Consider the following 27414-nt stretch of genomic DNA (forward strand, 5'->3'; position numbering starts at 1 on the left):
AGGACAGAGAAGTATTTAAGGCAGGGGTCTGGTGGGCAGGACAATGTGTGCTAATGAGAGCAGTGCTTGGCATGTTTTAAAGTATTTTCCTATAAAATAGGCAGTAAACATTTCAACCTGTGTTCAAAAATCTATTCAAAAAAATGTGGGTGGCAGGAGAATGAAATAAAATCCTATAGTACAGTTACTGAATCTGTGAAGAAGTCCAAATAAACTCTCTCTTTATAAGCAAGATTAAACAGAGCTATATTCCTGGAGCCAGACTGCAACTGTGTTTATAAACTGCGCCATCTCGGTGCCTCCATTTCTCCATATGTAAAATGGGTATGGGTAATGCCATATTCACCCAACAGAATTACCTACAGCACTACATAAGTCAAAACTTGTAAACAGTAAGTATATTTAGCATGAAGGGAGCACTGAATCAGTGGCTAGTAAGTTAATATTAAAAATTTTAAATTGTCTAATTTTTTAATATTAAAATATCTACATTGAGCAAATTTTAGAGTTATCTTCTTATTTTATGGCAAATTGTAATTTTAATTTAACTTAATTTTTAACAGCTCTGCTGAGAAATAACTGACATATAGTAAACTGTACATAATTAGGATGTAAAATGTGATAGATTTTGACAAACAAATACAACTGTGAAAACATCACTACAGTCAAGATAGTGAAAATATTTAATACCCCTGAAAAATTTCCTCCTGTCCCAAAGTAATCCCACATGTCTATTTCTTCTCCCCATACCACTGTCCCCTGGCTACTATCTGTATGCTTTCTTCTTTATACACTAGTGTGCATTTTTTAGGATTTTGTGTAAATGGAATTAAATAATTCTTATAAATTATTTTGTGGGGGGAAATGTCCAGCTTCTCTCGTGCACCATGTTTACACCAAGATGAATCCTTTTTTTTTTTTTTTGCATGCATTAGATTATTCTTTTTTATTGCTGAATGATATTTCTCAGCAATATTGTGGTATAACTATGCCACCATTTATTTTTTCATTCATCTTTTGAAGAACATGAGTTTTTCTAGTTTTTTACTATTACAATGAAAACTACTATGAAAATTTATGTATAAATTGTGTATGAACACACACTTTCATTTTTCTTGGGTAAATATACAGAAGTAGAATGCTGGGTTGCTATTAGTATGTTTAACTTCCAAGAACTACCAAATGTCTCCAAAGTGAGTGCACCATTCTATTGTCCCACTAGCAGTGTTCCTCGATCAAATGTTGATAGATCAATGTTTTAATTTTAGACATTTTGCAAGGGATTTAAGATGTATCGTTTCAGTGTTAATCTGCATTGTCCTAATGATTAATGATGCTGAGTACATCTTCATGTGCTTATTGGCCATGCATACACCTTTAGTGTAGTACCTGTTCAAATCTTGTGAATACATTTTACTGGGTTACTTGTTATTTTTTATTATTGAGTTTCAGTTTCTCTCACTCTGCATCACATTTTATTCTTTTAACTGTCAAATGGTAGCTTTTAAGTCCAACTCATCGATTATTTTCTTTTATGAATTGTGCATTTGATATGTCTAAGATATTTTTGCCCAAACTGTGTGTGGTGGTATAATTCTGGCCTCAGCAAATTAGTTAGGCCCTAAGCAACCTAGTGTCTCAGAATAAAAAATTAAAAAATAGACTAGGGATGTAGGTCAGCAGTAAAGTGCTCCTGGGTCACCGGTCAAACCCAGATTAGAAAGGAAAAGAGAGGAAAGGAAAGGGAAGGAAAGGAAAGGAAAAGGAAAGGAAAGGAAAGGAAAGGAAAGGAAAGGAAAGGAAAGGAAAGGAAAGGAAAGGAAAGGAAAGGAAAGGAAGGGAAAGGAAAGGAAAGGAAAGGAAAGGAAAGGAAAGGAAAGGGAAGGGAAGGGAAGGGAAGGAAAGGAAAGGAAAGGAAAGGAAAGGAAAGGAAAGGAAAGGAAAGGAAGGGAAAGGAAAGGAAAGGAAAAGAGAGAGAGAGAGAGAGGGAGGGAGGGAGGGGGAGAGAGAGAGAGAGAGAGAGAGAGAAGGAAGAAGGAGAGGGAGGGGAGGAGGGAGGGAAGGAAAGGGAGGGAAGGAAAAAAGAAAATTTTGCCCACAGTGTGGTGAATAAAGTTCTTTTTGACATATGTTTATCTAGTTATTTCAGTTTCATTCATTGAAAAGACTGTTTTCTCCATTGAGTTCTTTTTGCACTTTGTCAAAAGTTGAGAAATCATCTACGTATGGATCTATTTCTAAATGCTCTATTCTGTCCCATTGATATATTTTTCTATCATTCTACTGATCTCACACTCTGAAGATATTTATAATAGCATCTTTTTCTTCATAAAAAAGTTTCAAAATCGGGTGATGCAAGTTTCCAAACTTTATTCTTCATCTGTTATTCAGACTTTTCTAGGTTCATTTCATGTCCATATGAATTTTAGAATCAAATTACTAAATTTGACTTTAAAAATCATCCTTGAATTCTGATTAGGATTGTATTATTTCTCTGAATAAATGTGAGGATAATTGTTAGGGAAAAAATCTTTCTTCCTATGCTGGAATCTGTATTTCTTCATTTACTTGTATCTTGTTCAGTAATGTTTTCTAGTTTTCAACATGTAAGTCATTTATATCTTTTTATGATATCTATTTCAAAGTATTTTATGCTTTTGTAAATGATATAGATTTTTTTTCAATTTTTTTTATTGTAAACAAATGGGATACATGATGTTTCTCTGTTTGTACATGGCGTAAAGGCATACCATTTGTATAATCATAAATTTACATAGGGTAATGTTGTTTGATTCATTCTGTTATTTTTTCCCTTCTGCCCCACCCCTCCCACCCCTCTTTTCCCTCTATACAGTCCTTCCTTCCTCCATTCTTGCCCCCCTCCCTAACCCTAACTCTAACCCTAACACTAACCCCTCCCACCCCCCATTAATGATATAGATTTTTAATATCAATTCCAGTTGCTTGATGTTAGTAAAAACATACCAATTTTGTTTATTGATCTTCTGCAACCACCCCAATTAATTCATGGCTTCATGGGATTTTATATAGATCATCATTTCATATGTGAGTAAGGAGTATTTTACTGTTTCCCATCTCTAATTTTTCTCTTCTCTCATTTCACTATCTAGAACTTTCAGTACAATTCTGAACAAAAATAATAAACATACATTCTTTCCTTGCTCCTGATCTTAGCATTCAGTCCTTCCCCATTAAGAATGGTTATGATATTAACCACTTAATAATTCGAGAAACTTCTCATCTATTCCTGGTTTGCCAAGTCTTAATAGAAATGGATGTTGGATCTATCCAGAGCTTTGCTTATGTTATTGGGATAATTAAATGTATGTTTTTTTCTTTTTTAGTCTACTATAAATTACATCCATTGATTTTTCTAATGTTAAACCACTTCCTTATCCCTGGCATAACCCTACTTGTTCATGATGTCCATGCTTTCTATATACTTTTTAAATTCAGCTTTCTAGTATTTGTAAAGAAATTTTATATCCATGTTTATGAGGTAAATTGATATGTGGTTATTTGTTTGTTTTTCCTTGTATTTGGTGTTAGTACTGGAATAAAGCTGGTTTTAACTGAGTTAGAAAATATTCCCTTTTTTTCAGTGTTCTAGAAGAGCATGTGTTGAATGGTATTATTTTTTTCCTTACACTGTCCACTGAAGCTGTCTGGACTTTTAGTTTTCTCTGTGGAAAACATTTTAATGACATAAGATTTCTTTAATATAGAGAGCACTGCTCAAGTTATCTATTTATTCTTGAACAGACTTTCATAGTTTGCAACTTGAAAAAAATCTGTTTTCTCTAAGATGTCAGATTTATTGAGACTAAGTTTTCATAGTTCTCTGTAATGATAATTTTAGAATCTGTGGAATCTGTAATATCACTTCTTTTCTTCATAATATTAGTAATTTACATATTCCCTTATTCCTGAACACATAGAGGCATAACAATTTTAGTGATCTGCTAAACAACCAGAGTTTGATTTTTTCTTGGTTTTATTTATTAATATTTTTATTGCTGGGTATGGCAGTGCATGCCTGTAATCCCTACCACTCAGGAGGCTGAGGCAGGGAGATCTCAAGTTCAAAGATAGCCTTAGCAACTTAGCGAGGCCCTAACCAACTGAGACCCTATCTCAAAATAAAAAAATAAAAAGAACTGGGGATGTAGCTCGTGGTTAAGTGTCCCTGGGTTCAATCTATATTTTCTTAAGCCAAGGCTATTGATTTGGACTTTTATTTATAATTTCTATTTATTTATTTCTAATGACATGTGTTTAAGCATAATGTGTATATATTTTCCTCTACACATGACTATCATTATATCTCACTAATTTCGACATATTGCATTTACAAGTTCATTGATTTCAAAATATGTTTAAATTTCCATTTTGATTTCTTATTTAACTCATGGGGTATTTGGTATAATCAGCCCTCAGTATCCATGGGTTCCACATCCATGGAGTCAAGCAACTGCAAATCAAAAATATTTAGGAAAAAATTGTGTTTGTATTGATCATGTACAGAGAATTTATTCTTGTCATTATTCTCTAAACAAAACAGTATAAAAACTATTTGCCTAGGATTTTATTGTTTTAGGTATTGCAAGTAGTCTAGAAGTGATTTAAAGCATACAGGATGATGTGTACATGTTATAGGAATACTATAAGACAATAACATACACTAAAATGGCAAATAGTATGTCATTTTATATTAGGTACTTGAACATCTTCCAGTTTTAATATCTTCAGAGATGCTGGAATCAATTCCCCATGGATATGAGGGACAAATGTATTATGTTAATTACTTCCAATTATTTGGGGATTTTCCAGATATCCTCTTACTATGGACTTCTATTTATGTTGCAGTGTAATTGTTCTGGTTTGGATGTGAGGTGTCTCCTAAAAGCTCATGTATGAGACAATGTAAGAAGATTTAGAGGAGAAACTTGTTTTATTGCTTAGAAAATGTCATACTTTGATAAATATCTTGTATACCCTTGTGGAGGGAAAAAGTGCATTCTGCTGTTCTGTGGTAGGGTGTTTACAGATGTCAACAAGGTCTAGATGGTTGATGTGTTGTTCAAATATTCTATACTTTCACTGATTTTCTGCTTGCTCATTCTTTTAACTATTAAGTAAGGAATGTGAAAATCTCTACTGATAATAATTTTTGTCTATTTATCCTTGAAGTTCTATGAACTTTTTGGTCATGTATATTGTTAAGTACATAAATATTTAGGATCATGATGGTCTCTTGATGATTTCACTCACACCTCATCATGAAATATCCTTTCTTATCCACAGTAATATTCTTTGCCATATAATGTAATTTATTTGATATTTGTATGTCCATTACAAATTTATTTTGTAACATGCTATTTTGGTATGTTTACCTTTATCTTTTCCAATACTTAATTTAAATTTGTTTGTGTCTTTCTATTAAAAGTGTATTTCTTATAGGTTCAAACATGATCTTACCTGTTTATCCAATCTGATAATCTCTGTCATTTAACTGAGACATTCAGACCATTTACATTTAATTTGATCATCTATTTGAAGTTGTACTTTAACTCCCCCAACTACCTCAGCCCAAGAACTCCCTATTTTCCTTGCTTTTATCACCATCTGACATAACTATTCAGTTCTAGTCTCTGGGACCTTTCTATACTTCAAACACAAGTACTTTCCTGTCTCCTTTTGTATTTACTACTTCCTCTTTCAGTGATTTTTGTGGCAAGCATATCTATGATTTTTCTCCTTTAAACCTTTCTTCAAATGTCCTCTTTACCTTGGGGTCCTCATGGATCATTTTACTTAAATAAAATTGAATCTCTTCCTTCACTCCCTGGTTTTATCTATATTCTTTCCTATTTTATTTTTTCTCAGGAGAACTTATAAAATGATGCACTGTACATTTTCTTTTCTGCATATTTTCTTTCTCTTAGTAAAATGGAAGCTACATGTGGCCAGAGATGTTTATCTGTTCTTTTTTTGCTACTTTATCCCTGGCACCTAGAAACATACTTAGCTTGAGATAGGTATTTGGTAACTATACCAGATTTTAGTTTTTTAAAAAGATGTTTTTTTTTTTTCTGGCCTTGGAAACCAACTTTATAATTTATAGGGGTATTTTCAAACTGATAAAAACTATTTCCATGTCATATTTGGATTTGAAAATATCTAAGTTGCATTATTCCCTTCAGAATTCTATTTTCTGGAGGCATACCTTTCTTAGGAACCAGGAAGTAACCTGTGCATATGAGTACCCAAAGTCAACATCACACCATCTATATGGACTTCAACTGAGAACTCTCAGTGCCTCATCTCCCCAAAAATTCATTAATTTGATTTGTACATAACCCTTTCAAACTTCCTGTCCAGCTCGTGGTACCACAGCAGAGTAGAAACTGCAATGTAGTTAGGAAAATTATTTTTATAAGTCTGTTATAGGTGATAGGAACTAACACTGGTTTATTTTTTTATGCATACGATCTATCATTTAATGCTTAATACATCACTCTTAAGTATATTACTGTGTTCATTTTACAGGTGAAGGTATTGAGGTTAAGGTGTAATTGACCCCAAATCAAGAGCTGGGATTTTATACAGCTTTCTCTTCCTCCTAAGTCCATCTCTTTGTAGCTACATCATGCTTCTTCACTGTTAATGGCAAGAGTGGCAACTGATAGTCCCCCAGCAAGGTAAGAATATAATCTAGACACAAATATTCAGACCACAGACCATCCTACATACCACAATTGGTGTTGAAGATGTCATCTCTGGATAGCACAGCAGAGTCATTAATGTTCATAATGATAAAACCAAGTCATCAAAAAGAGATTAATTACATTCTATCTACTCTGTTTAAGAAGGCAGAGAAGTGTGAAATCCATTTTAGAAAGATTTCCATCAAAAATGATTAAAATTTTCAACTATCCAGAATGATTCATTCCCTGGGGTTTCTACATAGCCAAATATGTAAATGAAAAAACATAAATATTGCCCATTTTCCACAAAACAAAGCAAACAAACCACATACACAGAAAGGTGCAGAAAAGATTCAACTGAATTGCTGTTTGGATATCCCTACAGTGCTTACCAGGGTGTATACTAAGCTGATAGGCATCCATTTTTTTAAATAGCGTGTTTATTTCCTCATTGGTCAGTTATCCATTTGAATGGCTAGTACCCCTGCCAGGAAGGTCTTAATTATTTTGATTCTCTTTTTCTACTGTACAACCTTAAAGGGAGGGGCTAATGTATTCCCCAGTTCTGAGCACAGAGTTGAAATGAGTGTATCTCTTTCACCCACAGCTTCCTAAAAACATAACTTGGCCTTAGGTATAAAAAAGAGGTTATTTTATTACTGAATACTACTTGATTTGAATTTCTGTTATAAAAACAAGAAACAAATGTATTCCTCATCTAAGTCTAGTGCTTGGTATGTGGTAAATATTCAATAAATATTAGTTAAAAGAATTCTTTCTACCAGTAGAAAATGGTTAAATAAATTGTGTTAAATTGCAGCACATCTAGGTGATGGAATGATGCCTACCTATTTCAAGTAATGAACTGACAGATGCTCTTATGGGTATTTATTCACTCTGTATCCTCATTTACTAAAAGAATTTTTGACTTTTAATAAGCACTCAATAAATATTGATTGAAAGGATGAGTGAATAAGTTAAATATGAAATTAATGAACAAGTTATAAAACTACTGACATGTGATTAATATGACAATTTGAGGGAGGGGATACACATATAGCTAAATCAAGAAATCTCTGTGATGCTATATGGCAAATTATTACCGATAATTACTCTAGTAAATCTCTACTTTTTACTTTATTTATGCATTATTTAAATGTTCACAAACATGCATATTACTTTTATAATTGAAATAATTTATAGTATTACCATCACAAAAGTGTTTCATTATATCAGATAGTCTGAAAATTAAGTGTTAATGATAGAAGGGAAAATTGAGATGCTATCAGCTGCCCGCAATATAGAACATTTCCAACATACTGCTGCTAGGACCAAAAACAATGTCTCTATATTAAGAAAGATTAAGTGGCCAGGTAGTGAAGAGGTGTGAAATTAACCAAAAAAGGAATCATCAAAAATAGTCAAAGGAGGATGGATGGGAAATAACTTGTCAATGTGTGTGAAATTTCCTTTTGGTTATTAAAATGTTGGGAACTAAATAGAGGTATTAGTCATATAACATTATGTATGTCACTGAATTGTTCACTTTAAAATGGTTAATTTTATGTTATGGTAATTTTACCTCATTAAAACAAAGCAAAACAATATATATTTACCAGATGAAAATAAAAACAAAGATACATAAAGGTTTTGAGAGTCCTCCAGGCAAAGTATGGGGAAATTTCTAACAGGCACTAATTCTCAAAATCAAAAAGAACAAGTCATAATCAGCCAAAGTCCAATTATAAAAATAAATCCTAGCATCTATTCTAATAAGAACCTTCCAATTGATCTTACTTCCCAAAGCAAGTTAAAGAAGGGGAAAAAAATTATCAAATCTTGATACCAGGAACAGTCAACCATTCTCAGTTAGGTTGACCACAGGCTGCTGGGCTCTGCAATGAAGTTCTCATCTTCATAGACATGTGTTCTTTATCTTTTTATCCCCAACCTTTGGTGGAGTGTCTGGCATGGTACACAGTGGTTGTTGAATGAAGTAGTTTAACAAGAGGCTTAATGCTGCAAGAAATGGCCCTTTGACTAAGTTTAATGCTGGCCAATGGAAGACTAAAGCCAGGATCTCCAAATCAAAGCATGCAACATTCTAAGAATAGCTTATTCTTTTTGGATAGGGCCTTCTGCCCACACAAACATCTAAGAATCTATCAGGAAGTTCATGAAAAGAATATTCCTGGACTGTGCCTCCAGATATTCTGGTTCAGGGAGAACCTGGAAATTTGTTTTGTAAAAGGTTCTCAGGTGGTTTGATGTAGGTGGACTGTAGACCACACTTTTAGAATCCCAGTTCTAGCCTCCATTCACCTAATGTAAACTGTTTTCCCTAATTTGTGGCAGAAATGGAAGCTTGTGACAGGGATGACCAATGTCTTTCCACATAAAGAATTATGGAATAAGTAGCCACTAGTCACTTTTGACCTGTTTTCATTCAATGTAAGAAGTACTTTATTACCATCGAAACTGCACAGAAAATGAAAATGCCTTGTGGTGTTATGAGCTTTAGAAACATGGTTGAAAGGAACATTTCTTAGGGAGTTATAATAATTCTCTTTCACTAAGAGGGATTTCAATTGGTTGGCTCCCAGAGTTCCTTCCAACTCAGGTTCTCTGATTCTATAATAAAAACAGCTTGAACAGGCAAAAGAAGCAGATGATGCATATATATCTAACTGCTTTGAGAAATGTAAATTTCTATAAAATGAGAGGTATTATTTATAATACTCTTGATTTTGGGGGTAGTATCTAACACAGTTTTTTGAAGATTTCTGAACTTCATTTTTATTTGCATGAAAAAATTGAATAGACTATTGCATTCAAATAGACAACTTTGGGAGATAAATTTTATTTGTGCATTATAACAGGAATGAGATTTTTCAAGACCTATTTTTGTCACTAGTTTTAATAATTTTTACTTTTTATGATTTAAAAACTAATGGTGAAACATTTGCAAAATTCAGAGTAGTTTTAAAAGGGCATAATGTAAAGTCACATATTATTTTACCACTGAGAATTAACCTCTAGTAACATTTCGAGCTGTTCTTTACCCCCTCCTACTCAAATACACATACAAACACACACACACACACACATACACACACACACACACACACACACAAAACAAAACAAAACAAAAAAAACTTCACTGTGGTAATTTTACTGTAATTTTACATATCCTTTGAAAACATACTCTTAATCAACAGTATACTATTCCATTAAAAGACAAATGGATTCATGCCAGAATAAATGGTCCATGAGTCAAATTTGATGTTGACTAGTGGGGAATTGAATTCAGGAGCTCACAGCACCAACTTCAAACTGAAGTATGCAAAAATAGAAAGTATTTGAAGATTTAATCAGTTTCCTGTCTTCACACATTTAGATTATTTCCATTTTCCTGCTATGGTACATATGCAATGAAATGCTTGTATCTGGAGCATTGATTTACCTCCATGTATTTAGGATGGCTCCTCAGCTATGGAGACTGTTTCTAGCCCTATGAATATTTGTAGACATTCCATGCATATTTTCAAAGTGCTTTACAGAAAGATTGCACCAATTATGCTTCTCCCAACTATGGAGGAGACCTCAGCACAAGCATCAGTAATAACATATAGAACAAAACAGAAAATTTTCCACCAAATTTAATGGGCAGAAATTTGAAAAATTTTTTTTCCTTATTCTCCTTTGATCACTAACAAGTGAACTTGAATATATTTGCAGATCTGTGTCTCTCACGTATCCTTCTCTTAATGTTTTAGGTTGGTTTTACTTCTGTAGTTTAACATTCCTTTGCCTATGGTACAACCAGGACGAAGTTTAATTTTATTTATTTATTTACTTACTTATTTATTGATTTATTTTTAGGGTGAAGCTTAATTTACGAAATTCTTCCTGTTTCTTAGGGGGAAAAAGTGGATTGAGAAGGAGAACATTTTAAAGAGGAGGACACAGTTATCAAGTTATTTTAATATTTTTAATTATTGAAATTAAAGATATTGGTGGTGCTGCAGTATTTTTTAAGGAAAATAATATGACAATGAATTTGAATGACTTTTTCAAATGCTTGGGAAGACACAGTGCAATACAAATACACATTTTTTATTGCCTGCATCAAAATTTTGTTTCCAATAAATCAAAATGATTCTGTCAGAAAGAAGTGATTTCAGATAATGTTTTATTTTCATAATTTTAAAAATTCTTTCAAATTTGACAAGATTCCTTTAACATCTACAATAATCAGAATATCCTACATAAATTACTTACAAAATCATGTCTTCACTATGTGGTATTTGTTGTAACCTAACAACTTTGTGACTCATCCTTGAAATGGCATCTTCCCTCTGAGTGACCACCAGCAGGTGTTGGTGACATCTGATTGATGAATATGAGAGTGTACAGTCAGAAATATCTGAATTTCATACAGTGTGTTTTTGTTCCATTAAGTTTTTCTTATAAAATAAAACATTTGTTAAAAGAGTAAAATAAGTACAATGCTAAATTTTAACATTTCTATAATCTGTTAAAATAATCAATTTTAGAGGAAGATTTAAATGAATACTACTCTCTAGATGCTATAACTTTTTGTCAATAAAATTTACTTTAATCTACTTTACTTAAACCTACTTTGTTTTAGAAAATAAACTTCTCTCTTTTTTTAAAGAAAATAAACTTCTTCTGTTTATATGTGATGCTTGAGATGCTGAAAATTCTTTGGATTGTACTGTTTCCTTGAAATTTCTCTCTTTACTACGTCATGCAAAGTAAAAATTGCTTTCTCTTCGTTTATTTGTTTTTACTACCTTCACTGAAAAATTAGAAACGACAGACAGATATCATGGCAACCTAAAAAATGATCTCAACAAATCATATTTTCTAATATTTTTGTTCCTCCCCTGTTAGTTTGGATATCAAAATGTGTGAACTATAATTTAACAGGTGCAAAAAGGAAAAAAAGGTTAACACTCACTTTCCATTATCAGTCTAAGCATTCAAGCCCTCCATCCCACTGGGTACTGGGAAATATAAACTTAAACTTGGTAAAGAATCCCAAACTTCTGCATTTACAACAAAGTATTTTGGGTAAATACCAATTAATTAATAGAGTAGCTGCCTCTTAGTGATATTTCTCTCCTTTTTTTTTTTTTTTTTCCTATTTCTCAAGTAGTAACTGGGTTCATGAAAAGAATTCTGTATCCTTGCAAAGAGGAAGAAGGTCTGCATGCTGTCCTTATTTTTGCAGGTCTTTGATCTGACAAAGGCACCCTGGTCTCCTTTAGTCACTAGTATCTGGTACTAGTGCCCACTGAATTGTTGCTGATACTGCTTTCTTTTTGTGGGGTTGAAGGGATGGATGTAATGCCATTGCTGATACATATGTCTGATGAATTTCAATGAAATGTCTTGCTCAGTCTTCACTACTTTATCTCAGCTTTTAAGGACTCTGTACAATCTCTGGTCAGCTGCCTTTCATCAGCTCCTAGCCTCACCATGGTGGTCCACTGAAGATCTGTTGCATGGTAGTTCAACCACTTTCTTGAGCTTCTCAGATTCACAAGCAAACTTATAGATCTCTTCCATACTGCCACCTTTTCTCTGCCTTAATATGTCATCCTGAACTCTCAGTTTCCCCAATGTTGATGTGAGTTACATGCGAAGGTTCCTCTCAGTCCCTCTTGATTAAATACAAGTCAACAATTTCTAAAAAAACATCCTAAGTGGCATAATATGGCCATTGAATTTGTCAGGTTTTGTTGTTGTTGTTTGTTTGTTTGTTTGTTTTTCCCCAGATACTATAATTTTCTGAGCTACAGCCTGAGACATCAAGTACTGAGAATTTTTTTCGGACTTGGGTATTTCAAATCTAACTTCCTTCCCACTTACCTTTTGTATTTTCCTAAAGGAAAATCCAGGACACTTCATTTGAATTCTTGCTTCCCCTCCCTTGAATTCTCTCAGAACCACTCTCAGGACTGTGCCTTTGGTTTTCTTTTGTTTTAAGTTGCAATTTTCCCACATCTAGTTCTTTTTCCACTCTACACAGAAGCATATTTTCATTCCTCCAAGATTTAATTTGTATACATAAGTAACTCCTGGAATTTAGAAACATCTTCTCCATTACTACAAATCTCGATTCACAAGATTTTTGTCTCACTACACACTGATGATTAAATAAAAAATATGAACAATGTCTCTTTTTTCCTCTTTGTATTCCTATTTTAATAATCCAGTCCTTTTGAGATAACAGATACCTCTGACTAAATAAAGGGAAGATCGATTAATTTCTTCAAAAAGCCTTCTCCTTGTTTTAGTTGAAACTGATGATAGTGAGAAATTACTTTGTCTTCCACTTGTTTTTCAAATTCATTTCTTAGTGATCCATTCGTTTCCTTCAGAACTTACTTTTTAAAACAAAATAACTTTAAATAAAGATATACTATAATTTATCTTCAACTACACAACAGTTTCCATATAGTACTATGAAGATTTCAATAAGAATCTTCAAAGTTTCAATCCAATTGCAAAAGCATCATTTATATTTAGCCAACCTTCAATATTGTGAATAATGTAAGTGGAGAGGTTTACACAGGAAAAGACAAGATCTTCATTCTACTAATATATGCATAATACAATCAGAATAAAATGGAAGATTAGAAATAATCGTGCCAACATGGTTTATGGCTTGTAATAGGTACCAAATGGACACTTATTGTCCTATATTATCTGTTGAATAGCAAAAAGGAGTAGGCAGTCTGAGCAACATGATTAGAAAATGAGTCAAGAAAGACATAAAGCAGTAAAAGAGGGCTAGACCTCACACTGCGGGTAGAATCCGGGCAGGTGGAAATGAAGAGAGCAACTATTCCAGGCGAGAAGAAAACAGCATGGAGGATGGCTTGGGAAAGAAGACTTGTGTGTTCAGAGGACAGTTTTGCTGTATTAAGCTTTAAATTGGCTGAACAACACAAATTCTAGAAAAATGTGTTCGTCTTGGCATTGTGTCCTTTTTTCCCCCCACCTCCATATTTTTCATAAAGCAAGTGCTTTGTCATATTCTTCCTTTCATGAGATTCCTGCTGGCTCATTCCACTGCTTCTGTTTACTTGGTCACAGCTGTCCATGACTGTCTTTCTTCTCCCAAGTGGTCTGACTCAGCAAGTTCATGGCAAATAATGAGCAGCCCAAGGGTCAGTCCCAATAGGGCTGCAAGATTTGACTTTGGAATAAATCCATTCTTGCTACTAGTGAGGTTTATGAGAGTACTTTTCTTCTAATCTTGTAGCTTAATTTCCATTGAAATAATAATAACATAAAGTAGCTTAAAAAAGAGAGAAAGAAAGAGAGAGAGAGAGAGAGAGAGAGAAGAAAAAAGTAGTCTACTTTTTTCTCATTCTTTCCACTGCTAGATATTTTGGGAAAATAAGAATGTATGCATTACTAAAACTCTCTCCCAGTCTATAACTCTGCTGGAACTGCTTCTTCCAGAATCCGAGTGGTTTAGAGACTCATCTCAAAGACTTTTCTTTCAACTTTATTCTCCTTGATCTCCTCATTTGACACTTTAACCAAGATCTCCTCAAGTGTTGTTTTTTCCTTCCCCTTTGGTTTCTAGAACACAAACTTCTGATTTGCTTCCTACCTCTCTAAACAATTATTCCTTTTGCCTCCTCTCACTCCCCAAATATTATGATTTGAATGTTGTTTGTCCCTCAGAGATTCATATGTTGGGAACCACTGTGGTGATGTTGAAAGATGGTGGAAACATTTTAACAAATGAAGCCTTGTGGGAAGTGGTTAGGGTGGAGACATTGCCCTGAGAAGGCAGTGAGAGTGAGTTCATTCTCAGAGAGTGAGAAATTATAAAATAGGAAGTCTAATCCCTGATCTCTAAAAACCTCTGGCTACTTACCTCACATGTGCTAGCCATGATGCCATACTGTGAACAGCCAAGAAGATCCTAAACAGATGCTTGTGCTATGCTCTTCAATCGCCAAGCTCTAAACTCAACAAGCCTCTTCTCTATATGAAGTCCCATGCCTTGAGTATTTTGTTATATCAGCAGAAAATGAATTTAATACACCAAATAACAGGTATTTTCTAAGATTCTGCCATAGTATCTATTTTTTCTCCCTGCAATGTCTTCTTTGGTAAAAATTATGTACCTTGAGTATTATTTCTATGCAAAAATAATGTATAATCTATATTTTCAGTTGAGTTTTCCACTGGATTATAATCCTAAATTCCCAACCATTTGCTGACTATTACCACTTAAATATTCTCATCAATCACTTCAGTTCAATGTGTCCAAAACTGAAGTCCCCACTATCCTCATGTGTCCTTTACTTCTCTGTGTCCTTTTCTGGCAGTATTGTGGTAGACTTGGTTCCTACCAGTTTATGAAGACTCATTGTGTGAACCTTTTCTCAATTCCAAAGTCAGCCATGGTGGGAGCATTTACACTCCAGATAATAGCAAACACTACAAACCAGGGCTTTGTTTTCTTTATTTTCCCCTCTCCTTCATCCTCTCATTCCTTTCTTCCCTTTTTCTGAATACTGAAAGTTTTCCAGCACCCTACTAATTTTTGTCATACCACTCTCCCAGTTACCTGAGTTTGAAATGCGGCAGTCATTTTGGACTCTTTTCTTTTCCTTACCCCCTAAATCCATTCCACTGTTAAGTTTTTTAATTTTCAGATCACTGAAAACCTTACCACCTCCATTACGTCTGACCTAACTCTTGCTAAGACCTTTCTCCCAGTCTTTCCCTTATCTCTAACTGACTGGGCAAGTGTTGCTAAATTAATCTTCCTTAGGACCAGCTCTGACCATAGTCAAAAGTTTCAAGATTCTTCTGTTTCAAAAATGTTTAGAGTCATTAATTTTCCATCAAGATCAGTCATAATCTGGTCCCCCAATCTCACTCCACCCTGTGTCTCAGTGTTTCTATTTGGTATCTCAGGATCCTGAACTCCTAGTTATTTCTGGATTATAAAAAAGTATTTAGGAAAATCTGAAGGATCACATTATCTAATTGGATCTATTGGATTTTTTTTGACTATGTGTCTGTTTATTTTCCTCTCAAAGACTACATTTATCATTTCTACACACCAAGTCTTACCTATATGTCAAGGTTCAGTCCAGGGTCAACTTTCCCAGTCAAAATGATCCATTTCAACATCTAAGGACCCATTCCAGTGTACTTTACTTTTATAGTCATATTTATAATTTCTGCCTTTTATTAAGATTTCCTGTGAATATGCTACATTCTATTTGTAAAACGTGGGCTGGGTCATGATGATTTTCTCCTTAGGTCTAAGGGGCATACAACCAAAATTTTTGATAATTCAATTTAAATGAATTAAACTGTATTCAGTATATTTTTTTCCAAAATTATCTAGTATTTTTTCTTTTTTTTTTTTAGATGGTGATGGACCTTTACTTTACTCATTTGTTTATATGCAGTGCTGAGAATCAAACCTAGTGCCTCACACATGCTAGGCAAGCGCTCTACCACTGAGCCACAACCCCAGTCCATATTACTTTTTCTTTTTATAACATGTTATAATGGAGGAATAAATTTAAAAATTATATTTGTAATAGTATTCATTGAGAAATCGAGGATGCTACTTAGATGAGATTGTGCCTGGAACTTCAAATTTCCTGCCTCTCCAACATTATTTCCCACCATACCTGCTCTTACTTTTTATATTCTAGGCAGAGTTTGCAAGGATGGATGATAATTTGGTTCATACCCATATTACCTAGACATTAAAGGAGAGATATTATAATATACTAGACTAGACTAAAATTTCCATAAGGATGGAGACCATAACTGTCTTAATCTCCAAAATATCAAGTTTGACTCAGCAATGTTTTGCAAAATTAATGAACCCCATGGCCTGTGTTTTCATCAACTCCATAAGTAGAAGAACTAATACCATTCCTAGCATTTTTTGCAGAAGTTTATTTTTCAAGGTTTTTTTTTGTTCCAAGTTACAAAACCACTGTGTTGTAGATTAAGGACTTTTCTCCAAGGGCTTTATTGGTTTATTTATTTACAGAGTTTGACTATAGCTTGGCAGATAGCATCTGTAACTGAGCACAGAGAAAGAGTAATCGGGCACTGTTTTAAAATTTACTGATGACCTCTTACAAAAGTAATACTTTAACGTGGGCAGCTTGAGTAACATCCCTGATATTTTTTACCCTTGTTTGTCTCTGTTGCATGATGTCTGGCATCCTTAAGTGCATAGATTAGAGTTAATGATCATGGCATCTATTTATCTTGTCTAAATATATTTACCTTGTTCTAATCCTAGAGAGGATTGTATGTGTTTGTGGAGAGTTGTGTGTATGTGTGTGTGTGTGTGTGCGTTTCTTAACATTGGATCAGAAGGTTTCCCCTTTGTTTTATTCTCTCATCTGGAAATGGCTCCACTAGCAAAAGCCAAAGATCTCTTCAAAATACATGTACACAGACTGGTTGACAATACAAATTGTTAAACCACATGAGTAGATGCCATAGTCTAAAGAATATCACCATAGGCCAAGATCCAAAATGAGAAAAAGACATTTCTGAATCCCATGAAGGTGACAGATAACATGTCAGGGCTTAAATGGAATTGGTGAAATAGCTATTAATATTCTTTCTATTGCTTCTAGTACGTATTGTTTCCCTCATTCTCTCAAAGCAGCATATGTTTTTATTAAATATTAGTATTTTGTCTGCAGCCGATTGCTTTAATTTTTGTTATCCCTCATTCTTCATAGCAATATTTACGATGAAATCCCTGGTCTACTAAATACGCCTTTCTCATGCTGGCTTTTAATGTGCTCCATGCCTCTTGTGTAGCTAACAATTATTGGATTTGGGCTTATGGAAGCTTCTGATAAAGTGTAGCTTCCAGAAACAATTTTTTTTTTTTTTTTTTTGGTATTTAGTGTTAAAATGAAATAGTAAGGTCCATTAACACATCTGACAATCCATTTCAAGATATCATGATTCTGAAATATGAAAGTGAAAAAAGCATTATCTTAGCCTCATCCCTTCCATTTCTCTCTATGCGTAATATTTTCTCGATTAGTGTGGTTGGTAGACTGTTGTTTAAACCAGTCAATGCAAATTAGCCTTGTAATTTCCTTTGTAATAAAAGTCTGTTCTTGCTCACCTAATCTGCAGTTGAGTATTATTCAGGCTGTTGTTTTGTAGTTCTATTAAGGACAAAGGAGTCAGAAGAGCGGTAAATATAATCTACTATCATCTAGTTCAGATATGGGTTTTAAATGATTCCTTTTTTACATTAGTTTAACATAAATTTTGTGAAACACTGGCTGTCACCTTTGAAAGTGCTAAACCCTATATTTATTTTAATACATTTCTTGGAAAATAGTGCACAATTAAAACTTCTAGCACACATAATAGTAGATAAGGCATTTTTCAAAATATTTTAGGAGTTCATGCCCATGGCTAATGACCAAACACTAATTAATGCTCATACCAACACAGGAGGAACATGTGTACATTTATAAATAATGTGAGTTATACTTTCATTGCAGGAAAAGTGGTTTTTAAATTAAATAAGTCTTTAGGCCTTCTTGATGATGATGATAATGGCCAACAATAATTCATACCATTATTGAGGGCTGCCATTTGCCAGACTCTTAACATAAATTAACCCTAATCTTCACAACAACCCTGAATATATGTTATTTCCTATTCTACAGGTGAAGAAATCAAAGCTAAAAAGATTATATAACTTTCTCAATACTCCATTCTGGAAAATTACAGAGCTGGAATATAAAATTATGTCTCATTGATTTGGGTACACATCCTCTTTGAATACCTTGCTCCTCACCCCCAACTTCTAAATTGCTGGATCTCACACTTTGGAAAATATGAATTTGCTAATAAGGTTTATACAATTGCTAATTGCCTAAAATAATTTATAACATTTTTCTGTGGAGAAAGTTTTTCTTTCCCTATAGATATTTGTAAATAAGACCCTAAATGCTGATCTTTATGAATTTTATTTCAATCTTCACATTGCATGCAAGTACAATTGTTCCTTGGTATTCACAGGGCATTGGTTCCAGGACCCCTTAGCCCTGTGAATACCAAAATCTGCAGATGCTCAAATTCTTTACCTAAAGTGGCATTGTATTTGCATAGACCCACTAACATCTTCCTGTACACATTTAATCATCTCTATATTACTTATAATACCTTACATAGTGTAAGACTATGCAAACAGCTCTTACACTATATTTTTAGGGGAATAATAATAATAAAATTGTCTGAATGTGTTCAGCACAGATGTAATTTTTTTAAAAAATATTTTTAATCTATGTTTCATTGAATCCACTTATGTAGAACCTGTGGATTGAGAGGGTTCTCTGTATAACTTGACCTTGGACTGGCCCCTCGATTCCCACAGTCAACATTAATGACCTTCTCTGTCCTCCAGTTGTTTATACCTCTCCCTAGGCTGGGAAAGACAAATGTTCTTTGAGCTCCTCAAGTAGAGCAGGAAACTGTCTTACTCATTTCTTACCAACACCTCTTACAATGCCTGACATTAAATGAATAGATACTTAATTGTTCTCCTTTAGGCCCTGATGGCTACATTGGGGCCTCAAGGAAAAGGGTCAGAATCTACCCCCAGGTAGTAAAATGTGTTGAAGGGATGAGTTGGTCATTGAATTCATTCATCAAGTTCTTGAGTAGAAAGAGGCAAAGCAGAATAGCTGTCCCCCCCAAAAGAAAACAAGAATGAAAAACCAATTGTCTTGCCACCAATGGGTCCTTCATGGAATCATCTGGACAATAGTAAGATAAATAACAACAGCACCAATAATAATAATAGTAATAGCAACAGCCATCAGTCAATACTCCATTATCTCCCAGATACTGTGCCAGCTTTTTTGTATATTAATGTTATCTCATTTGATTCATAGAAAATATGGCTAATATTACTCCCATCTTAGAAAGGAGGAACATGAAACTCAGAGGAGTCACTGCGATGAAGTATAAGCCTTGAGCTGAACACGAGTCATCTTCCTTCAGCTCTGGCTTTCCCTACAACACCAAATCTGGAATTTATCCAGAAAAATAAGAGGTTCCTGTGTTTTATAAAATGCTACTGTTTCTTTCACGTACTTTATGTAATTATAGATTTATAGCTGTGCAATGAGTTTTATAAACTATTTATATACTTAAAATATACTCTATACCAAACAAAAGCACATTGTTATTTTCATGGAATTATTAAATGTACATCCAGGATTTGAAAGCCAAATGAGGTACACACTGGTCTCATTGTTATTGCTAGGTCTATTTTATGGAGGGGAGAGCATTCAGGGGTGTGTGCTGTGTTACCCACAATTTTAAGAGGCTGCAATTCTTAAGCTTGATGATACTTTCCATGTAGTTTCATGTTTAAAAGAAAGTCCCCAAAACACATCATTATAGTACAAGCTAGATTATTCCCTATCTGATGAAAGACAAATTGGGAAATCTTTGAAGTGTTGTATGCAGCAGCAATTTCGAGTGATAGCTATTAGAAATGCATGTAACCTTATTATGCTAATATCCAAATAAAAGATAGGGGCAAAAAGAGTAAAATACAAAGCAAACAGTCCGTTCTTTACCTAGCATCACCCTGGAAGATTTCTCCATTCTGGTTCTACTTCTTATTACAACCACCTAATTTAGTTTGTGTTTATTTAATTATTTGTCCATTTCAGAAAGAAAGTTACCAGTAAAATGACTAATTTTTTTAAAGAAACCAAATATATCTCAGAATCTCTGCCAATGTGTAATGTCTTCTAACACTGGCCAAAAATAGCAGTAGACTAATTTTGAAATAACTGTTTTCTCTGCAGAGTTTTCAATGATATTCTCACTTGCCCTCCTTTCTTGAATCCCCCACCTCTAAACTCCCACCCTAGGCAAAAAAAAAAAAAAAAAAAAAAAAAAAAAAAAAGGAGGGGGGGGATAACAGATTACAGTAAATTTTGGCAAAGAATTCTATTTGCATCATTTTCTTAGAAGTCACGTGCTTTGGATTTCCTCTTGTTTATGATATATTAAAATGCCTTCCAGATGTTTTTAATTATAGAAAAAACGTTTTCAAGAAAGCGGAGTAATCCATAATAAAATTTCCTCTTTTTTTTTAATGGCCAATAAATTAGTATATTCCAGCTTATCAAACTGCTCCATAATTCTGAGAGTGACCTGTTTCTAGAAGGTCAGGCATTGAGCTAGACAACTCGATTTGGGCTGAGGTTGAGTTTTACCAAGAACACTTTCAGTTCCTGTTTCCAATTGAGGCTGCTTTGTGCCTGGGGCCTCCCCCCATGTAAAAAGCCATAGGCTGGAAGTGCTTAAATGTCCCACACAAATATAAACACCTCCCTTGTGTTGGGAAGATGAAAGGAACAGCTTATTGATATTGTATATGCTAACATTTGGATGTGGAGTGGGACAGGAGAGACAGCGTTTAACTGCTGGTATGCGATGCTGAAACTGGGCTGCTTGAAGAGGTTTTCATTTACTGATGTTGGACTCGTGCCCAGACTGCCATAGTAGAATTTAGGGAGAAACTCAGAAAGGAGTAGAACCACAGAACGGTTTGGAGGAACATCCATGTGGAGCAGAAGAATAAATACGTATGAAGACTGTGCTTCAAGAAATGAAGGGACTGGCCACTGGGGAACAGTTTTAAGCCCCCCCAAATCTCTCCCTGACCCTCTCCATTTGCACTTGAAGGTAACTCTTCGTTCATCCTAATACTGATTTAGAGTAAGATGAAATTTCAATTCAGTTAAAGGAAAAGTGGACAGGGGAGGGTTGGAAGGATTCTTAGACCACTTTGCTTGCTATTTTAGGCTTAGCAAGGAGATAAATGTGGGTTGGTGGGCTGCGTTTTGTTTCGTTTTTGTTTACTAATATTACTAAAGCAGAAATCTTTGTAGATTATGGACCTTGTGGTTTTTAAAATGTAACTGCTAATCAGCTGTCATATGGAACAGACCAGAAAAACTGCAAAAGTATATATTTTATGATTTAAAATTCCAATTTAAATGGGACATGTGCTGTTCTCACTTAAGGGAGAATTTTCTGGTCCTTATCTCTCTCACCGACACACCCCACCACATATCTTTATTGTGACTTTAAGCCTATTTGCCAAATATGAGCAAACATGTTAACAATGATAGCTTTGGAAAGGTATTTTATCAAAGAGGAGTCTGCAAAGAAGTGGTGCTTGAGGAAATTTTAAATAAAGAAAGTGAAGTAGTATAATAGATATAAAGTGGACAGTCAAGATTTATTGAGCACCCACTATACATAGGAGAAAGAGAGTCTTGTAGAAGAGAGAAATTGAAAGAAATTTCACTGAACAAGAGTCGATGGGGCAACAGTGGAAAGCTATGGGGTAGTTCCCAGAAGACCTGCCAGCTCAAAGGTTAGAAGCCTGGAATTTACAGGAAAGAGTAGGAGGAGTCAATGGGTGCCCTGTAGAGAGAGAAAAGATTGCCAGTGGGTCAAGGATAGTCACCTTCCTTTAGGACTTTGAATTTTACAACCAAGCATAAAATACCAGATGGAGACAACATGCTATTATTTGTTTCTGTGGCCAAAATAACCGAGACGGATATTATTGCCCTATGTACATGTATACTTACATGAATTGTGTGAATCTACATTGGGTACAACCATAGAAATGAAAAGTCATACCCCATTTGTGTACAATGAATCAACATGCAGTCTGTAAAAATAAAATTAAAAAAAAAGTGTCCGTTGGGAATAAGCAAAAGATACCAAAACAAATGAACTCATTGTAGGATTCTCTCTTACCAGCAGCAGCATCTTCAATGACAGCCAGAAAGGAACTAGATGGAAGGAAATACCACTCAGTCTTTTCTACTGGTAATCAAGAACACTTGACTCAATGAAAGAATTAGAAATTTGGAAGAATCTTTGGGAAGTGTTATATCTGGGAGAAGAGGGAACCAGCATATAAATCATATAAAATAGGGTAAGTAAGGCAACCTCCATCCTGAGCGAATTGAGACTTTCTAAGTTACCAAGTAGCACCACCCTAATGTACCAAGATAAAGAAATATAGATTGAATGGTTCACCAACTCAGACTAGCAAACATTTATTTCTAATTTGTTATGAGTTAAACAGAATCCAGACACTGTTCAGGAAACAAAAACTACCAGCAACACTAGAATAAGCACTCCTTCAGTTTTTTAGCCAGAAAATGCACCTGTGGATGTAGCTATGGTCAAAGGACATTGCTCCTCAAGATAGAAAGCTCACTGTGATCAAGGAGCGTTAGTAGGAGATCAAGTGGAGAAAGGAGGAAAGAAGGGAAAGTCCCCATCCCTTCTGACTTGCCAAATCAAAGCTTCAGTACATGGAGAATAAATGTCTACTCTGGATCTTACAAATATAAAAAGTAATGCCCATGTTGCCTAGGAAATGGTCCTGGTATTAATGGAACTCCATTAATTTTCTTGCATTCCAGGTGAGACTTGTTCAGAAATAACCTGAATGAAACCTGAGGCTACCTCTTTCTTCTCCCATCTCTTCTGCCCCCAACCCTGCCTCTCACCATTCTAGAAACATTGGCTTTTTTGCTGCCTAAGGACTCGGAAACAAGTGTGTTCCTGCCTCACACCATTACCGGGGGATTCTCTGCCTGAGTATACTCACCCTAGGTCTCCACGTGGCTCATTCATGCTCAGGGATGTCTGCTCACATGAGTCTTCATCAGAGCAGACTTCCTTTCCCTTTGTTTAGTTTTACTTGTCTTCTGATTATTAATCACTACCAGATAAACTGTATAACTTTTAGTTTATTTATTTTTTCTGCCACTTCAATGTAAATCATATGCAAGCTGGGCCTTTGTCTCTTTTGCTCATTACTGATTTCCCAAGCCTAGAACCATGCCTGGCTCATAGAATGTACCCAGTAAATATTTGTTGACTATGAGTAAGTGTCCCCTTGGCACAATGCATTTGGACCACTGAGAAAGAGTAGAGGCATTCGAGTTGAATGAATCATGAAAGGCCTAGGGAAATCTGTATGTCTACAAATGGTGAGCTACAAAGTTCAGTGGTGAGGGAGGAGAGAGTGACATGGACAGAGAGGAAGATTTTTATACAACAGTGCTCTTTAAAGGCTGTGCAGTGTTAAATCACAATGAGAGCAGGGTGCTGTGGCACATGCCTATAATCCCAGCAGCTCAGGAGGCTGAGGCAGGAGGATCACAAGTTCAAAGCCAGCCTCAGCAACTTAGTGAAACCCTGTCTCAAAAAACAGGCTAGGGTTATGGTTCAGTGGTTAAGTAGACTTGGGTTCAATTACTGCTACAAAAAAGAAAAGAAAAGTTGCAATGCGATCTAAGAAAAATTGCTAGAAGTAGTCAAACCTCTGTAAACTAAATCATGAGACATAAGTTAAAGAAGTGGTGATTTTTCTTAGTGTAAAGAACATAAAATATTGAAGAGATAAGAGTGGGGTTTAGAGGATGAAACCATACAGTTATCTTTAAGTATTTTGGAGAGGCCTTCTAAAATAATGAGTAGACAATATCCTATTCTTGAGGGGGGCTCAAAGTTTCAGGAAGATTTGCCAGTTTTCTTTCAAACTTTAAATTCCATCACTGTGCCAAGTCAGAGATAAACTGAGAGGGATGTTTTAAACTGGATATCTGTCTTAGATGAACCGTTATACCTTATGACCCATAAAAAATATTGTCCAAACCAGGGCTGCAGTTAGTGGTAAAGAACTTGCCTAGTATGATCAATGCCCTGAGTTTCAACCCCCAGCCACCAAACTAGGTTTTACACACACATGCACAACACATACGTGATGGGGTTTTAGTTATGACACATCATCCAGCCAGTTTCTAAATCAGATATATAGAGGACACTCAAAGTTGAATTTCAAATAAACAATAAACATTTTTTTATCATAAGTGGGTAACATGTAATATTTGGGGAAAGACTTATACCAACAATTTCTATGTTGTTTATCTGACATTCCAATTAAACTGAAATAATCTGAAATTATAAGTCTGAATTTATTCTATATTCTATCTGATAAAATTCTGCTGTGGGAAACGGTAATAACAAAAGAAAGATGAATGTGTTTGTTTGAAATTCAGAATTTACATAATTAATGTAGTAAACATAAAGCAGGGGATGAGGGATGGGAATTCATTCATATATCGATGACCATCATAACCTTAGGCAGATTTCGGATATTGATCTTGTAGCCACGACAACAGGTGAACTTATTTTTTTGTCCCCATTTTAAAATCATTTTTGGCTGGATTATTTTACAGTTTCTGAGAATTTTAAAATGTGTTTATTTTAAGGCTGCTTTTTCTGTTCTTCATATTGCCTCTAGAAATTCACAGAGGATTTTGTTCTAAATGATGCACAGCACATCATGGTGATTATTTGACTTTATTAGTACCTTCTTATCAAATCTAACTTTTAATTCAAAGTTATTTATTTGGATCACATTGCTTTAGTGCTAAAGCATGAATACTGATAAATGAAAAAATTGAATTTCCTTTTAATAAGCTATAATTCAGAAATTAAAATTAAAATCATCACCAAAGTGATCAAAATTTCTTATGAAAATTTCATCCAGGTCAGCAGAAATGTGGTTCACATGATAAAGACAGAAGAAGGAGAATATTCTTATGGATCAACTAAAGAAATACTGCTATAAGGTTAAAACATAACATTTTCATAAATTATAAGATTCTTGATATTTTAAAAATATAAATTCATTTAAAAATCATTACTTAAAACTTTGTACATAAAATGATGAGTTATTAATATATTAAGTTGCATTATTTTAAATTGCCTACTTTATATATTCACACAAAACACAATTGCCTTATCTAATATAGCCCTTGACCTCAAAAGGCTTAGGCCTACTTTAGAAGGTAATGAAAAAGTGAAACAATTATAAGAAAACTAATTCAGGGTGTCATCAATTTCTCAAACCAAAGATTCAGAGAATGGAAAAATCATCATGGGCTGGAACAGTGGGGGAAGTTTCACTGAGAAATAGACTTGGTTTGTTCCTTGCAGGACAGGTTCGGCATGCATGCTTGGAAAGGTGACTCATGAGGGGCCCAGGAAAAAAGCAGTATGCACAAACTTTGGGCAAGAAAATAGGAACAAGAGTAGGAAAAGACAGAGGTAATGTAGGAAGTAAAGAAAAAGTAGAAACACAGTCTGCCCTCTGTGTCTGCAGGACTGTGTCTTTGTGGATTCAACTAATAGAAAATAAAAAATATTTTTAAAAAACTATCTGTAGTGAGCCAGGTGTGGTGGTGTATGCTTATAATCCCATCAACTTGGGAGGCTGAGGCAGGAGAATCGAAAGTTCAAAGCCAGCTTCAGCAATTTAGGAAGACTCTAAACAACTTAATGAGACCCTGTCTCAAAATATAAAATAAAAAGGGCTGGAGATGTGGTTAAGGGATTAAGCATCCCTGGGTTCAATCCCCAGTACAACAACAACAACAACAACTGTGTATGAACACATATAGACTATTTTTCTTGTCATTATTCCTTAAAAAACTCAATATAACAATTATTTATGTAGGACTTACATTATATAAGGTATTATGAGTGATATAGAGACAATCTCAAGTATGGAGAAGATATGTCCAGGTCATATGCAAATACTATACCATTTTATATAAAGGACTTGAGCATCAGTAGCTTTGATATCTGCAGAGGCCTGGAACACTCTCCCATGGATCCCTAGGGACAACTGCATTTCCTTTTTTAAATGGTGGGACATAATTTTGAAATAGAGTTATATTAATTAGAACCTTAAAGGCCACCCCAGAATTAGGACTAGCTATTCCAGGCCACAGAGTCACTATATACCCCTGGCCAAGAAACAGGCATCCAAGAGTGGTGTTTCTGGTGGTGTGCATTATTATGCATCTTAACAAAAGCAGCTTGGAGTGCTTTGTACCATCCCACCGAAACTCAGAATATACCAGCTAACATAATCATCCCCCTTTTTTTTTTTAACAGATTTTCAAGCTTTTGGGGTTACTTCTATTCAGAATGAAGACCCATAAAGTTCTATCTGAATACAAATCATTACTGAGTTCTCTGAGAATTTCAAGTGGGTCGGAGGCTTTGTGACCAGAAGGTGAGAAACTACCTTGATCCTGCATCCTTCCCACAGGCAGATCCCCCACTGACAGCCACAGGGGTTTGGCCTATGTCAAGGCTCTCAGATCAGGCACTGAGATTACTTGCCAAGCATTAATCTCTGTGAGACCAGACACACTGTTCAAAGAGATGTCACTTCCGTGCCATTCTCCCCAACTAAAGAGGAAGGCATTTCTGCAAGCTATATTTTTGCCAGCTCGTCCATCAGAGAATATTTATTTGTTCATTAATTTCTTTTATGAACATTGTACAAGTTACACAGTACAGTACCTCCTGATCATTTATTGCCCAGATTTACACTCCGTGACTTGATGGAAGGTGCAGTTCCAGAATGGAACTCTCTCCTCTGAGTAAGCAGTTATGCTTCAATTTACAGGATCAAGACAATTCTTTTTAGACACCGTAATTAGCACTGGTCTTATTTATACATCTCCCTTAACAT

The 27414-nt window shown here is 34.8% G+C and overlaps 1 long non-coding RNA gene across 1 annotated transcript; it reads left to right on the plus strand.

Annotated features, from left to right (window-relative positions):
• The first annotated feature begins 21178 nt into the window (after positions 1–21178).
• On the plus strand, positions 21179–26933 carry LOC124962797 (uncharacterized). The gene is made up of 3 exons (XR_007104598.1): positions 21179–21512; positions 22605–22782; positions 26829–26933. It is a non-coding gene; the product is annotated as an uncharacterized LOC124962797 (long non-coding RNA).
• The last annotated feature ends 481 nt before the right edge of the window (positions 26934–27414 follow it).

The sequence above is a fragment of the Sciurus carolinensis genome, chromosome 1 (assembly GCF_902686445.1).
Source record: "Sciurus carolinensis chromosome 1, mSciCar1.2, whole genome shotgun sequence".
NCBI lineage: Eukaryota > Metazoa > Chordata > Mammalia > Rodentia > Sciuridae > Sciurus > Sciurus carolinensis.